General features: G+C 33.5%; 1 long non-coding RNA gene across 1 annotated transcript in view; it reads right to left on the reverse strand.

Annotated features, from left to right (window-relative positions):
* LOC141278753 (uncharacterized) overlaps nucleotides 1–15,996 on the reverse strand; it is a 605,630-nt gene that overhangs the window by 416,785 nt on the left and 172,849 nt on the right. Inside the window, exon 3 of the long non-coding RNA XR_012331899.1 lies at nucleotides 7,029–7,080. This is a non-coding gene — a long non-coding RNA (uncharacterized lncRNA). The remainder of the gene's footprint in view (nucleotides 1–7,028; nucleotides 7,081–15,996) is intronic.

Raw genomic sequence — 15,996 nt, forward strand, 5'->3', positions numbered from 1 at the left:
CTATACAACACTTTCTTTACAGCCTCACCTCATATCTGCCTTTATCTTTTTACATTTCAGCAACACTAGACTAGGCAGTATTCCCTGAATGTTCAATGTGTTTTATATACCTGAAACTTTATTGAATACCTAGAATACCTTCCAATATTTCAGTAACTCTTGGCATCATACTCACCATTGCAGGTTATATATGAGAATTTCTAGCAATAAGTTTAAGGAGAAATTATGTTTCTTCTCTGTGATCTTACAAGAGGCAACTATTGCTCTTACCAACAGTTACTCAATCAGTGAAGTATTAACATGCTCCATATTGGAGCAGCACTCCAAATCTGACTCTGAAGTCAGCTCTTCTCCACTCTGGGTTTCTGTGATTTGTGGTGGTACTGTTCCACAAACAGCTCTAAGAATGGCCTGACTCAGTCTGACAAATCAGGACATCATTCTGGTGACTTTGATCAGTTAGGGCACAGAGGAATTTATAATTGCAAGATTTTTTTCTCTGGAGAGTCTAGGCGAGGTGTTCCATTTCTTTTTGCTCAACTTGGAATATGAGATTTAAGCCTGATAGCCAGCCACACTGTAGAGTCAGCCTACTTGTAAATAAAGCAAAGCCAGAGTGAAGAGAGGAGGTGCTATCCTTTGAGTGTTTTCTATTTCTACGCATATATGTTGCAGACAAGTGACACAATAAATACTGTATTGTTTGGATTTTTATTCTCCTGTATCTAATGATTTTTAAAAATATTATTTCATATATATATTCATATGTTTAACCTTGGGTTAATATTCTATTCAACTACCTATCATTTATATATATATTTTAGTTCATTTAAGGTAAAATGTATTGTAATGGCATTTGTATATTAGAATCTAATACTAGGCTTTGCATATAATGGATATTTACCAATAATCTGTTGAATTAAATAGGACCACAGATAATTGAAGTTACACTGTAAATACTGACTTTTCAAATGCTTATTCATAGTAGAATTAGAAGCACAATTTTAGGAAAACATATGTAATACACAGAGAATCCATTCATATATCTGTTTAATAATTTTGTTGCTTTAATCTATTACGTATTTGGCACCATGCAAAACATTGAATTTAAAAAGGTAAATAAACTGATCTTTTCCATAAGGAGAACACAGGCTCATAGAAAACCAGATGTAGTTAGTTATTATACAATGTAAAATGTATTTTATAAAAGCACAAAAGACATAGAGAATTACATCACACTGCCAAAAGAAAGGTGAGAAGGTTAGATTTATCTGGCAAGTTTATTTGAATTAATTAAATGACAGTAATCCGTGGGATTTCTCTGAAAAGTTAACCAATTGGAGGGAAAAGGAGAAAATATCAGTGGATATTCTTGGAAGAAGTTGATTTTATGAGAATGGAGAGGGAAGGAACGAGAAAAGAGAAAGCCGCAGAGATTTTCCTATTTTCTAAGCAGCACAGGTACTTTCCTATTAATTTCTAATGTATAATGAGAGAAATATAAGGGGAGTTTCAGATTCCTTATCAGTTCTAAGTAAAAATATGCATAGTCCACATGGTTACCTAGGATTCTAGAGCCAAAACTCATGCCCAAGTAAGCTTAACATTAATAGTTAGGCTTCAGACAATTATATTTTTCCATGGTTTTTAATTTTTTACTTAAAAGTAGTATAACTTTTATTATTTTACAAATAGACTGCCTCAGTTTATTTTGTTTTATATACACAGAAAAATGTGGAATCAAAGTATGAATATGTGGTTCTGAAAGATGGGACAGCTCGTCACAGATAAACTGAAAACAAGTTTTTCCTATTTTACTGATTTAATATGTCTTGCTGATAGTGATTGAAAGACAAGCTAAATAGGTTACTAAACTTTTTATTGACATATATTTATAACAAATTTCTCAGTTCTGTCTGGATATATCAGGTAGCTATATTTTTCCATATTTTATGAGAATTTTTGCTTTAGTTTCAATTTCTGAATTTGCTCTGCATAGGACTGCTGTCCTTTAAGCTTGTTTATGTTAGCTTTATGTCTCTAAATTTGTCTCTGTCAGTATCTCCTTTTTTTTTCCATGTAAAGTTGCACTCTTATTTGACAACATGAAATACAGAAGTTTAGATTTAATGTAGTGATCATAATGCTTTCTGGTTTACAACTGATGGTTTCTAACCTTTCAACAAATTTTTTCATTAAACAAACATACGTTAAGTGTTTGTTATATGCTCCACTGTAGAAATAGAGAAGATATGACCTTGAGGAGCTTGTAATCAGTTAAAAAAGACAAATATACGTGAAATTTAAAATGCCAAAAGAATAAAAGATACTGCATAATTATACACAGTACATAAAGAATATATACATATAGGAGTTAACTAAATTGACATATTATGGGCAGATACGGCATCAGAAAAGGGCTTTAGAAGAGGTCTAGCAATGTTTGGTCTTGAAGAATATATTTTTACATGTCAAAAAAATGCATTTCAGATAAGGGGATAGAAAATATAGACATAAATGTCAAATGAGAAAGTACAAATGGTTTCATGAAATATAAACTAAAAATAGAGGATAGAAAAAATGAGATTAAAATTTGTAAATGACATGATATTATATACAGAAAACCCTAAAAACCCCACCCAAAACTCTGAGGACTAAAAAACAAATTCAGTCAATTTGTAGAATACAAAATTAACATACAAAAATCTGTTGCACTTCTATACACTAATAATAAATTATCATAAAGAGAAATCAAGAACAATCCCATTTACAACTGCAACAGAAAGAATAAATAACTTAGGAATAAATTTAACAAAGGAGGTGAAAGATCTATACACTGAAAATCATAAGATATTGATGAAAGAAACTGAAGAATCCACAAATAAATGGGAAGATATTCCACGCTCACGGATTGGAAAAATTAATGCTGTTAAATGTCCATACTACCCAAAACAACCTATGGATTCAACACAATGTCTATCAAAATTCCAATGGCATTTTTCACAGAAATAGAACAAACAACACTAAAATTTGTATGGAACCATAAAAGACTCCAAATAACCAAAGCAATCTTGAGAAAGAAGAATAACGCTGGAAGCATCACACTTCCTGATTTCTCGTATATTACAGATATATAGGAATCAAAACAGTATAGTATTGGCATTAAAAACAGACACATAGATCAACGGAACAGAACACAAAGCCCAGAAATAAATCCATGCATACACAGTCAAATTAATTTACAACAAAGGAGCCAAAAATATACTGAGGAAAGAATAGTTTCTTCAGTAGACAGTGTTGGACAGCCACATGCAAAAGAATGAAACTGAACCACTATCTTACACCATATACAAAAATTAACATAAAATAGATTAAACACTGAATGGAAGACCTGGAACCATACACTCCTAAAATTGTAAGTATATATATATATGTGTGTATACATACACACACACACACACACACACACACACACACACACATATGGGGTAAGCTCTTTGATATCAGTCTTGGCAAGATTTTTTGGTTTAACACCAAAAGCAAAGGCAACAAAAGCAAAAGTACACAACTGGAACTACATCAAACTAAAAAAATCTTCTGCACAGCAAATGAAGTGGTCAACAAAGTTCAAAGGTAACATATGGAATAGGAGAAATTATTTGTGAATCATATATCTGATAAGAGGTTAATACCCAAAATATATAAAGAACTCACACAACCCAAAAGAAAAAAATAATAATCTGAGTAAAAAAAGGACAGAAGATCTGAAGAGACATTTTTCCAAAGAAGACATACAGACGGCCAACAGGTACGTGAAAAGGTACTCAACACTACTAATCATGAGGGAAATGCAAATCAAAATGATAATGAAATATCACCCACACCACTTATAATTAGAATGGCTAGTACCAAAGAGACAAGAAATAACAAGGATGTGGAAAAAAGGAAACCTTTGTGTACTGTTGATGGGAATGTAAATTTGTGCAGCCATTATGGAAAACAATATGGAGCTTCCTCAAAAATTAAAACTAGAACTACCATATGACACAAAAATTCCACTTTTGGGTATTTAACTGAAGAAACAAAGTCACTATCTTGCAGAGATATCTGCATCCCCATGTTCAGTGCAGTATTATTAACAATAGCCAATGATAAACAATGTATGGAAACAACCTAAGCATCAATGGACGGATAGATAAAGTGTTGTATATATACATACATATTTATATAGCCTACATATACATATTTATACATAAATATATGTATATTAATATATATATAAAGTGGAATATTATTCAGCCACAATAAGAAAGAAATCCTGCCATTTGGGACAACATGGATGGACCTTGAAGGTATTATGCCAAATGAAATAATCAGAGAAAGACAAATACTGTATAATCTCACTCATATGTGGGATCTAAAAAACCAAAAAAACCCAAAAAACTCTGAATTCATAGAAACAGAAAATAGATTGCTGGTTGCCAGAGGCAGGGGAGTGGGTGAAATGGACGAAGGGGGTCAAAAGATACAAACTTCCAGTTATAAAATAAAAAGTCCTGGGGATATAAGGTACAGCATGGTAATTACAGTTAACAACACTATGTTGTATATTTGCAAGTCGCTAAGGGAGTAGATTTTAAAAGTTTCATTATGAGAAAAAAAAGTTTTTTGTAACTCTGTGTGGTGACGGAAGTTAACTAAACTTGTTGTAATTATTTTGCAATGTATATATATAACAAATTATTGTGTTATATACCTAAAACTAATACACTATATCTCAATTTTTAAAAGGGGTTACCAAATAGAAAAAAATGAGATTAAAATTTAGCTGCAGCCAAAGTAGCTTTTATACTCTATGAATATACTTGTATTTTAATCTGCAGGAAAGATATTTTATATAGGAGGGTGGAAAATCTGTAAACACATTATAAATAAATTTCCCTGGTGCAATTCAGATGAACAAATTGAAAAGATGACAGTACAGAGAACTGAAGACAAGTTGACTAACAGTTCACAAAATACCTAAGAAATACAGAAATCCTGAATAAGACAGGGATTGCTGATGAAAAACAGGGACCATTTATTTATTTTGAATGGGAAATTCTTGGGGACGTGGTTTTGATTTGGAAGAAAAAGTTTGGACTTTGAATCAGAATGCTTAATTTTAATTCAATTTCACTACTTACTACCAGTAAGATTTTTGTAAGCTAATTACACATTTAACTCTCAATTTCTCATTTGTATAATGAATCTAACCATACTGTGTACATTTATATTTTTTTCTTATAGTTGTTCATGTTCTTTCTAGTTATATGTCTTTCCATATTTCTCAATATGAAAGAATAATTATATGAAAGGAATAAGTGACACTGAAACTAGACAAGTTTGATCCTATAATAAGTAAGCATCATCAAATGTGCTGTTGGTCAAAATGAACACTTCTTTCATTTATCTTCCAAGACATCACACTCTCTGGATTTTCTGCCCACCTGTGTAGTCTCTCAACAAAGACACTTTGTCTGTTTATTCTTCTTCTTTTCCTTTGGAATAACAAATAATTATTGAATGTTACACTGGTGAGCTCCTGGTACTTGATCCTTCTCCCTACCTATAGTCAATCCTTAGTAATCTCATTTAGAATCATGGCTTCCTTCTTTTTTATTTTTTACATCTTTATTGGAGCATAATTGCTTTACAATGGTGTGTTAGTTTCTGCTTTACAACAAAGTGAATCAGTTATACATATACATATGTTCCCGTATCTCTTCCCTCTTGCGTCTCCCTCCCTCCCACCCTCCCTATCCCACCCCTCTAGGTGGTCACAAAGCACTGAGCTGATCTCCCTGTGCTATGCGGCTGCTTCCCACTAGCTATCTACCTTACGTTTGGTAGTGTATATATGTCCATGCCTCTCTCTCGCTTTGTCACAGCTCACCCTTCCCCCTCCCTATATCCTCAAGTCCATTCTCTAGTAGGGCTGTGTCTTTATTCCTGTCTTACCCCCTAGGTTCTTCATGACATTTTTTCCCTTAAATTCCATATATATGTGTTAGCATACGATATTTGTCTTCCTCTTTCTGATTTACTTTACTCTGTATGACAGACTCTAGGTCTATCCACCTCATTACAAATAGCTCAATTTCGTTTCTTTTTATGGCTGAGTAATATTCCATTGTATATATGTGCCACATCTTCTTTATCCATTCATCCAAAAATGGGCAGAAGACCTAAATAGACATTTCTCTAAAGAAGATATACAGACTGCCAACAAACACATGAAAGAATGCTCAACATCATTAATCATTAGAGAAATGCAAATCAAAACTGCAATGAGATATCATCTCACACCAGTCAGAATGGCCATCATCAAAAAATCTAGAAACAATAAATGCTGGAGAGGGTGTGGAGAAAAGGGAACACTCTTGCACTGCTGGTGGGAATGTGAATTGGTACAGCCACTATGGAGAACATTATGGAGCTTCCTTAAGAAACTACAAATAGAACTACCATATGACCCAGCAATACCACTACTGGGCATATACCCTGAGAAAACCATAATTCAAAAAGAGTCATGTACCAAAATGTTCATTGCAGCTGTATTTACAATAGCCCAGAGATGGAAACAACCGAAGTGTCCATCATCTTTTTTTTTTCCTTTTTTTGCAGTATGCGGGCCTCTCACTGCTGTGGCCTCTCCCATTGCGGAGCACAGGCTCAGGACGCGCAGGCTCAGCGGACATGGCTCACGGGCCCAGCCGCTGCGTGGCATGTGGGATCCTACAGGACCGGGACACGAACCCGTGTCCCCTGCAACGGCAGGTGGACTCTCAACCACTGTGCCACCAGGGAAGCCCTATTATGGCTTTTATAAGCCATCTTATGCCAACTTTGAGTTATTGTTATCTTTTAATTTTAGTATATATCTACCTAACCACCTCTATGACCCAGATACCGAGAAGAGTGTTTGGCAATCACCAAATGAATAAATAAACAAACCAATAAATAAATAAAATTGAAATATTACATACCCAGTTTGCAGAACGATGAAGTATACATCTGCTGGGTATTGCCCTCATTAGTCTATAATGAGATAAAAATGAAAGATAATACAGATTAATACAGAAAACATTAAAAAAATAAGATGAGACTAAAATAAGAATTATTCTGAGTAAAAAAAAGGAAAATAGGGAAGAGAATAACGTTAATATAATGTTTAATAATGTTAAAACTCTGAAAAAAAATTCCATTTTATGTTCTCCAATATGCATTGAAGAATATAACTTCTTTGAGAACCAAGCCCACTAATGGAACTAAGGCTGTCTTTTTTTGTACAGTTTTGCTCTGGACTTGTTACTGGAGAATAAGGAATTAAAATGTGTCATTCGCTTAATGCCGATTTGTTGACGTTTAAAGAGTAATACACATAAGCTTCATGGGAAAATGTTTATCACAATGTTAAATAAATACCAGTTAATTTCATGTTAATACAAACAGTTATTATGCTGTAGAACTAAGGGAATGGAAGGAATCTACGATGATATGATGTTTCTGGCTTATCTGGTGGGGCTTTTATGTTGTCAGTAAGCTGTTTTGTTTCTGTACTACATGTAAATGCTTGTGGGCATACATCTAAAGATAAGAACTCTTAACAACATAATTCACACATATATGTGCTGCTATGCCACAGCACCCAAACAAGTGAAATATAAGAAAAAAATGGCAATGTCAAATGGCTCGCGTTGGCTCAACATGCAGGTGACGGGATTGTTAGCAATATATCGTTCGTATATATAAGAGTGAGTACATTAGTTGAAATTGTTATTGATTGGAAAAAAAAAATGCCTCAAGTGAATTGTATTAGTCAGGGTACTCCAGAGATACAGGACATATACATACATACGTATACACAGAGCAAGAGCAAGAGTGAGAGCAAAAGTGGGATTATAAGGAATTGGCTTATGTGATTATTAAGGCTGAGAAGTCCCATGATCTGTTTTCTGCAAGCTGGAAACCCAAGAAAGCTGATGGTACAGTTCTAAGAAACAAAGGACTAATGGGGGTTCGCCCCAGTCTGATGAGAAGACTGATGGCCCATTTTACACTGTCAGGCAAAGAGAACAAATTCTCCCTTCTCCTTTCTGTTTTATTCACACCATCAATGTATTGGATGATAACTACTCATAAAGGGGAGACAATCTGCTCTACTCAGTTCACCAATTCAATTGCTAATTTCATCCAGAAACAACCTCACAGATCCAGAAATGACATTTAGTCAAATATGTGGGAACCCAGTGATTTAGAGAAGTTGACACATAAAATTAACTAGCACATGAATGATTAACGAATTTAGTGCCCACTACTGGGTAATGGGATAATAGTTCCAAGTTGGGGTCAGAATCAGAAACACCTAATAGAGGCCTGGTTCAGCTTTATTTTGTGTGTGTTGTGTTGGTGGGGGTGGGGGGGTGGGGGATCAATGAGAATTAGTTCAACATGGATTAACATGCAAGTAAGAGAAAAAAAAGGGGACCCAACCAGAAGAGCACACAGGCAAAGGAAATGAAGTGAGAATAATTAACACCACTATTCATCAGCATTCTCCTAATACTTATTGTAGATTTGTTTAAAATCAGTGATTCCACTCTTTTTAAAGTAAATCTGTAAATATGTATTGAACTGTCTTTGCATCTCTACTGACTGAGTTTTTTTTGATATAGAAAAAGAGTCAGTCAGGATACTCAGTACTGTAACAGTCACACAAATATTATAAAATTGCTTTCTACAATATAACATTAGCACAAGAGCTTGGCTCAGAGATAAAAAGTGATTTTGTTTGAGCCCACTTAACCATGGGTGTAAGCATCATAGAGCTGGAATAGAAGCTAATATGAACTGTCACAAGTAAAAATCTAGCAAGTTATAGGTCTAGATGCTCTCATAACTGAGTAGACTTAAAATCATATACTAGCATCAATGGGTCAATTAGGTCAACACAGGTTATAATAACAGGTAAATTTAAGCTGTTGTTAATCTTAACAACAGAAAGGTGAGGATTAAAGCACCTAAGGCTCATCATAGCAAAAACAGAACTTTAGGGTGAGGTATACAGAAAGTCTTATTTTGATAAAAGGTATACAGTAAACCCAAATCCAGGTAAAAAAAAGTTATTTCCTTCCTGGGGCTTGACAAGTTGGCACAAATCTGATTTTTCTGCGAGGAGGAGATTATACTTAGCCTTTAATATCTTGCACAAAAGAGACACTACCAGCAAGAATGTTTAGCAAAAATGTTACTGATTCCTTTAAACTTTGAGTTATCCCCAGGCCAACCTATTTAGTCAGTATTGAAGCCACGATACACATTATTTAGTTATGAGATATATAAACAATTACATTATTAATGTTTAAACCAATTATAAATAAAGTTCAAAGTTCTATGTATTCATACAGAACAATTCAAGTAATCAAATATTTAAAATCCCATATACCCTGTAAAAATTTCATGCTTAGGATGTCAAAAATTTAACCTTTGTCCTGTACTATTTATCTTACCTTATATCAATCATTTAGCTAAATAAAATTTAATAAAGCATAAAATATTAAGTAAAAATTATATAAATTTTGGAAGAATATCAATAGCTCTAATTTAGCTCTATTACTATAGATGGCTTGTTGGAAACTTCTAGTACAAATCTGTGTTGACAGTTTGATCACTTTATGTATTCTTTGAGGAAAAGGATTATCTCTGTAACTATATAAATAAACTAGTACTTTGCTGGTTCCAAAGAAATATATGCAATACACAAAAATGAATATTATGTAGTCACTCCTGTAGGAAATTTTTGAAAATCAGCCCAAAGGTTAACCAGTGCAGTTGAATAAATTAATTTATTGTAAAAAAAAAACCCCTAGGAGCTCTGCAATAATGGCATATTTAAAATATAATCCTGATGTTTAAATAGTTTATAAGTAGATCATTATAAGGAAGGCATCCATTAATAACGATATAGGTAATAAGGTCATTACCAGAGTTGAAAAGAATTAAAATTGCATGATTAATGTGTTCATTAATATATTAAATAGTATAGTATTAAAGAGATGTGTTCATTAATACATTAAATAGTACAGTATTAAAGAGATTTGAAATATTTCTTAAAGGCACATTTCATTTTAAGGAAATATCATATGAGGAAATCTAGTAACTTTAGGTAATTCTCTAAAAATAGTTAAAATAGCCACCAAGATGAAACAGCACAGATTTTTTTTTTCCACAGAGAATAATTTACATCCAACTTCTCTACTGGAGTTAAAATGAGGGAAAATACAGTAATACAGATGGACCAGTGACCTGGAAGTCAGGGGTATAAACTCTACTTGTAAATACCAAAATCTAGCTTTATGACCTTATCCCAAGACTCCTAATCTTTCATTGCTTAACTTTTTTATCTGCCCATAATATATGAGGGATATATTGCATATTTTAAGTACTTTAAAAATTTAAAAGTGATATACCAATGCATTTGCAAAAGTGTTTGTAGCTTTTCAATAGTAGCAACAAGAATTACCTTTCTACAGATATTACTAGCATGTACCAATTAACAGTTACTAATATTTCAGAAGAAAAGTGATAGATAATGAATGGCAATATGAAATTAATTTTTGAATGTAAATTATATTTGTCAGGATTCTACAGAGAAATAGAACCAATAGGATGTGGATATAAGCAGAGAAAGATTTATTTTAAAGAACTGGCTCACATCATGATCATGGAGGCTGGCAAAACCAAAATCTGAAATTTAGGTTCAAAGGCCCCAAGGCTGGAGATACAGGGAAGAGAGTCTATGTTACAGTTCAAATCTAAGGGCCATCTGCCTACAGAACTGCCTCTTGCTCAGGGGAGATTAGTCTTTTCTTCTATTCAGGACTTCAGCTGATTGGATGAGGGCCACCCGCATTCTGGAGGGCAATCGGCTTTACTCAAAGTTCACAGATTTAAATATTAATCTCAGCAAAAAACACCCTTTCAGAAACAGTCAAAATAATATTTGACTACATAACTGGGCACCATGGCCCAGCCAAGTTGATACATAGTATTAACCATCATATATAAATTAAATACAATTATTAATTATGAATCCAATATATTCATTCTTTAATTACAAGGTTGCCTTAAAATTAATATGAGACAGAGTAGTGACTAAGTAAATGATAGGCAGCTCCCAGACACTGTTTACCCAATCCTTTGTCCTCATCAGCTTAAAGTTTATATAAAAGCCTTAACATAGAACACCTCAGCTTTCCCCAAGTCTTCACTTGAACCACTCCCATCCCACTTGCTTGCATTTCATTTAGTCTTTTGGTTTCCATGCATGTAGAATTTCCATTCAGGCCCACTACTGGGACTTTATTATTATTTTTTTTAATGCAAGGTCCTCACTCCAGTCTCTCTCCCTCCCCCTCCCTCCCTCCCTCAGTTGATAAAAATTCAATAAACGTCCCTCCTATTTACAGGGATTCAACATACTTATTAAATTTATGTTCAAAGGAGAATTATGTGCAGTGGTTATAAATTTACAGTCACAACTCACATATGAAAAACTATATTACAAAAAGAGCAGATTTAGTACCTATAGTCCATCACCAAATTGCATATACTATATAAAAAAACCCTGCTTTCCTTTTCTCAATATGAATGAAGTGTGACTATCTGACATGTTCAAATGAAGCATATAGTTTCACAAAAATTATCTTTTATAAAATTAACAACTTGGAAAGATGAACTAAAGGGGCTCTATTTGGAGTAGACTGGTGCAAAGCAGTGCATTTCTGATATGCTGTCTGTGTGTGTGTGTGTGTGTGTGTGTGTGTGTGTATTTCAAAAACAGATGAGAGAGTTCAGAATAACTAAATATCTTTGTAGTTATAATGTGGGAATTAAAATATTTGCTTTGTCTAATTACTTGATGTTTAAATGCACGTGTTTATACACATAGGTTAAAACAACTAATAACATAACAATGGTTAGGTTATTTTTAACCATTCTACTATTCCTCTTTGATTAACCTGCCATATTATCTATTTAGACACATATACTAGGAGTACAGCTGATACTGTGAATGAAATAAACAGATTTTTCCCAAAATAAATTACGTTTCACCAAAAATCTAATCATCTTCTTTCAATCAGTGTAGATACCTCCTTAACACATACTCCAATATGAACCTTTATTTCAGAAATTCCCTACAATTTTTTCTAATTAAAAATTTTTTTATTTATAACTTTATATCCACACATATGTAGTACTTCAGTGCCAATAGACTTTGGCTATTTCAATATTAGGATATAGTGAATTATATGCTATTTACAGCTTTGACTCCAATCATTAGCTGGAGGTAACTTGTATGATGGATGAAGAGAATCCTTAGAGATTATAAAATCATTGGATCCAGCATTTTTGTTGTTGCTGTTAAACATACAGTGGATCAAAAGAACGGATTTCAGGGCACGAGATTATAGAAATTTCCCTAATACAACTCTCCAATTATGCACATGATTAAACTGAAGCACATGAAACCCAAGAAGATTTTCTGTGATCACAAAAGTTTATTCTGAGAAATCTAGATTATTCCAGGTCTCCTGACTTTTAGTTAAATTTTCTTTTTTTAAAAAAGTTCAGGACTTCCCTGGTGGTGCAGTGGTTAAGAATCTGCCTGCCAACACAGGGGACATGGGTTTGAGCCCTGGTCCGGGAAGATCCCACACGCTGCAGAACAACTAAGCCCGTGAGCCACAACTACTGAGCATGCGCTCTAGAGCCCGCAAGTCACAACTACTGAGCCCATGTGCCACAGCTATTGAAGCCTGCATGCCTAGAGCCTATGCTCTGCAACAAGAGAAGCCACCACAATGAGAAGCCTGCGCACCGCAATGAAGAGTAGGCCCCACTCACCGCAACTAGAGAAAGCCCGCGCGCAGCAATGAAGACCCAACACAGTCATAAATAAATAAATAAATAAATAAATAAATTTATTTAAAAAAAAGCTTATACCACCTAATATGAAATTTTCTGCCTCTCTTGCTCAGCATCACTGTTTTTCTACTATTTTAATTAACCTATAGAAATAAACAAGAATAATTTTATTTGTAAGCTATATTGTTTTAATCTACTTTAGATGAATATCATGTAAAATATTGAATAAGCTGAAATTACATAAAATTATAACAAAAATAAGTATTAAAATGTTTAGAAAACTGTTGATTTCCTTAAAGATTTTAGTCAAACATCTGAAGTTATAGATAGTTCAAAAAACCTCGAAATAAATGCCATGACTTGAAGTTGTTCCATTAGTAAATAAGATATTTGTAAATAAGACAAGCTAAATTTTTAGCTTATCTAAATTTAGAACTGAACCATACATATCACAAGATAGCATTTTATATATACATTGACAAAAATGTAAAAATACACTCCCAATTTTTGAAAAACACGGTTATTTTAAAAATGAGACCTATTGTCTTTCTTTTTTAGATATAAAAAATGAAGTTGGACTTTAAGTAACATCATAAACAAAAAATAACTAAAATTGTATCAGAAATTTAAACAGAAGATCTAAAACAATAAAACCCTTAGAAGAAAGCAGGATAAAAGCTTCATGACACTGGATTTGACAATGGTTTCTTGGCTATGACACCAAGAACACAGGCAACAAAATTTTAAAATAGATAAACAAGACTTCATAAAAATTAAAGTTCTGTGCATCAAAAGATATTGCCATCAGAGGGAAAAGGCAACACAGAATGGGAGAAAATATTTTCAGATCATACATCTGATAAGAGATTAATTCTAAAATACATAGAAATCCTAAAATTCAATAAAACCCCCAAAACCAAAAAACTCAATTTAAAAATGGGCAAAGACTTTGACAGACATTTCTCCAAAAAAGACAATAAAAATGGCCAATAAGAATATGAAAAGATGATCAACATCACTAACCATTAGGGAAATGTAAATCAAAACTACAATGAGATACTCCTTCATATCCACTAGGATGGCTACTATAAAAAAAAAAAAAAAAAAAACCAGAAAACGACAAATGTTAGTAAGAATGTGAAGAAACTGGAACCCTCATGTATTGCTGATAGGAATGTAAAAATAGTATAGCCATTGTATAAAACAGTGTGTCAGTTCCTCAAAAACTCAATGTTAGAATTACCATTTGATTCAGCAATTCTACTTCTGAGCATACTAAAGAAATGAAAGCATGGTCTCATTTTTGTACACCCAGCATTATTCACAATAACTAAAAGAAGCAGCCCAAGTGTCCATCAATGGATGAATACATAAGCAACCTGGGGTATAGACAAAGAATGGAATATTTTTCAGCCTTAAAAAGAAAGAAAATCCTGTAATATGCTACACCAAGGATAAACTTTGAGGACATAATCCTAAATAAAATAATCCAGTCACAAGAAGGCAAATACTGTATGTATGATTCCACTTATATGAAGTATTCAGAGTAGTCAAAATTATAGAGACAGAAAGTAAACCGGTGATTGCCAGGGGTTGGAGAGAGGGGGTAAAATGGGGAGGTACTGTTGAATAGATATAGAGCTTCCATTTTACAAGATGAAAAGAGTTACAGAGGTGGATGGTGGTGACAGCTGCACATCGTGAATATATTTAATACCAACAAACTGTGGACTTACAAATGGTTAAGATGGTAAATATTTTATGTTATAAGTATTTTACACAATAAAAATTGAAAAAAAGTTAAACAGGAGTGCAAAGAATAGATAAGTAGGTACGTAGATAGATAAATAGATCTCCTTATTACAGCAATATTTTTTTTAGTCCCACAATTAGATTTTAGTAAAATATCCCAAATACATTTTTGTTTAAAAAATTAGAGGAATTCGTTGGACCCCAGCATATTCAATCATTGAATATTCAATCATTGAATATCTCTGATTCACCTAAAATTCTCAACGATTATTGACTTGTTTTAAACTTGCTTCTTTGTATTTCATCTGTTTTTGAACCACACTCCATGGGAGTAAAATTCAATCAAGATACCACTTGATTATCAACATTGTTTAACTTTGTCATATTTATATATAAGTGAAAGAAGGAACAACTGCCTTTGATTTCATAGTAATAAATAAAAAGAAACTTTATCCATTATCATTGCACATTATTCATGAGTTCAATTCTGTACATGACTTCAAATATTTAAACTTATGATAGCTATTTGCATATACATATGCACATGTCTATCTAACATAGAATATATTAGCAACTAATTGTAAGATTTCAAGTAAGTTATAGAGAACATACCCTCTGAGTATTTAGAACAATGCCTTTAAGGCTAGATTTATGAAACTCATCAAGCATTCCAGTTTAGTACTTGTTACTATTTCATAGGTCTAATACAATTATAGACCATTCACAAAATTTGTCAACTAAAAAATAACAAAGACTCTAGAACTAATTTTTTAAAAGGCCTAAAGTTGATCTGAATTTATCAAATGTTCAATAGATAATGGTGAATGAGTACATGGCATTAGGCTATGTATAAGATGTTTCTCTCTCTCTCTCTGTGTCTCTCTCTCACTCCGTTTCTCTCTCTCTCTCTGTCTCTGTGTGTGCCTCTCTCTGTCTCTCTGTGTGTGTGTCTCCCTCTGTGTGTGTGTGTGTGTCCGTCTCTCTCTCTGTGTGTGTGTCTCTCTCTCTCTGTGTCTCTTTCTGTGTGTGAGTGTCTCTGTGTGTGTGTGTGCCTTTCTCTGTCTCTCTTTCTGTGTGTGTGTCTCCCTCTGTGTGTGTGTGTGTGTGTGTCTGTCTCTCTCTGTGTGTCTCTCTCTCTGTGTCTCTTTCTGTGTGTGTGTCTCTCTGTGTGTGTGTGTGTCTCTCTGCCTCTGTGTGTGTGCCTCTCTCTCTCTTTCTGTGTGTGTGTCTCCCTCTGTGTGTGTGTGTGTGTGCGTCTGTCTCTCTCTCTGTGTG

Source organism: Tursiops truncatus, chromosome 5 (genome assembly GCF_011762595.2).
Source record: "Tursiops truncatus isolate mTurTru1 chromosome 5, mTurTru1.mat.Y, whole genome shotgun sequence".
In the NCBI taxonomy this organism is placed as follows: domain Eukaryota; kingdom Metazoa; phylum Chordata; class Mammalia; order Artiodactyla; family Delphinidae; genus Tursiops; species Tursiops truncatus.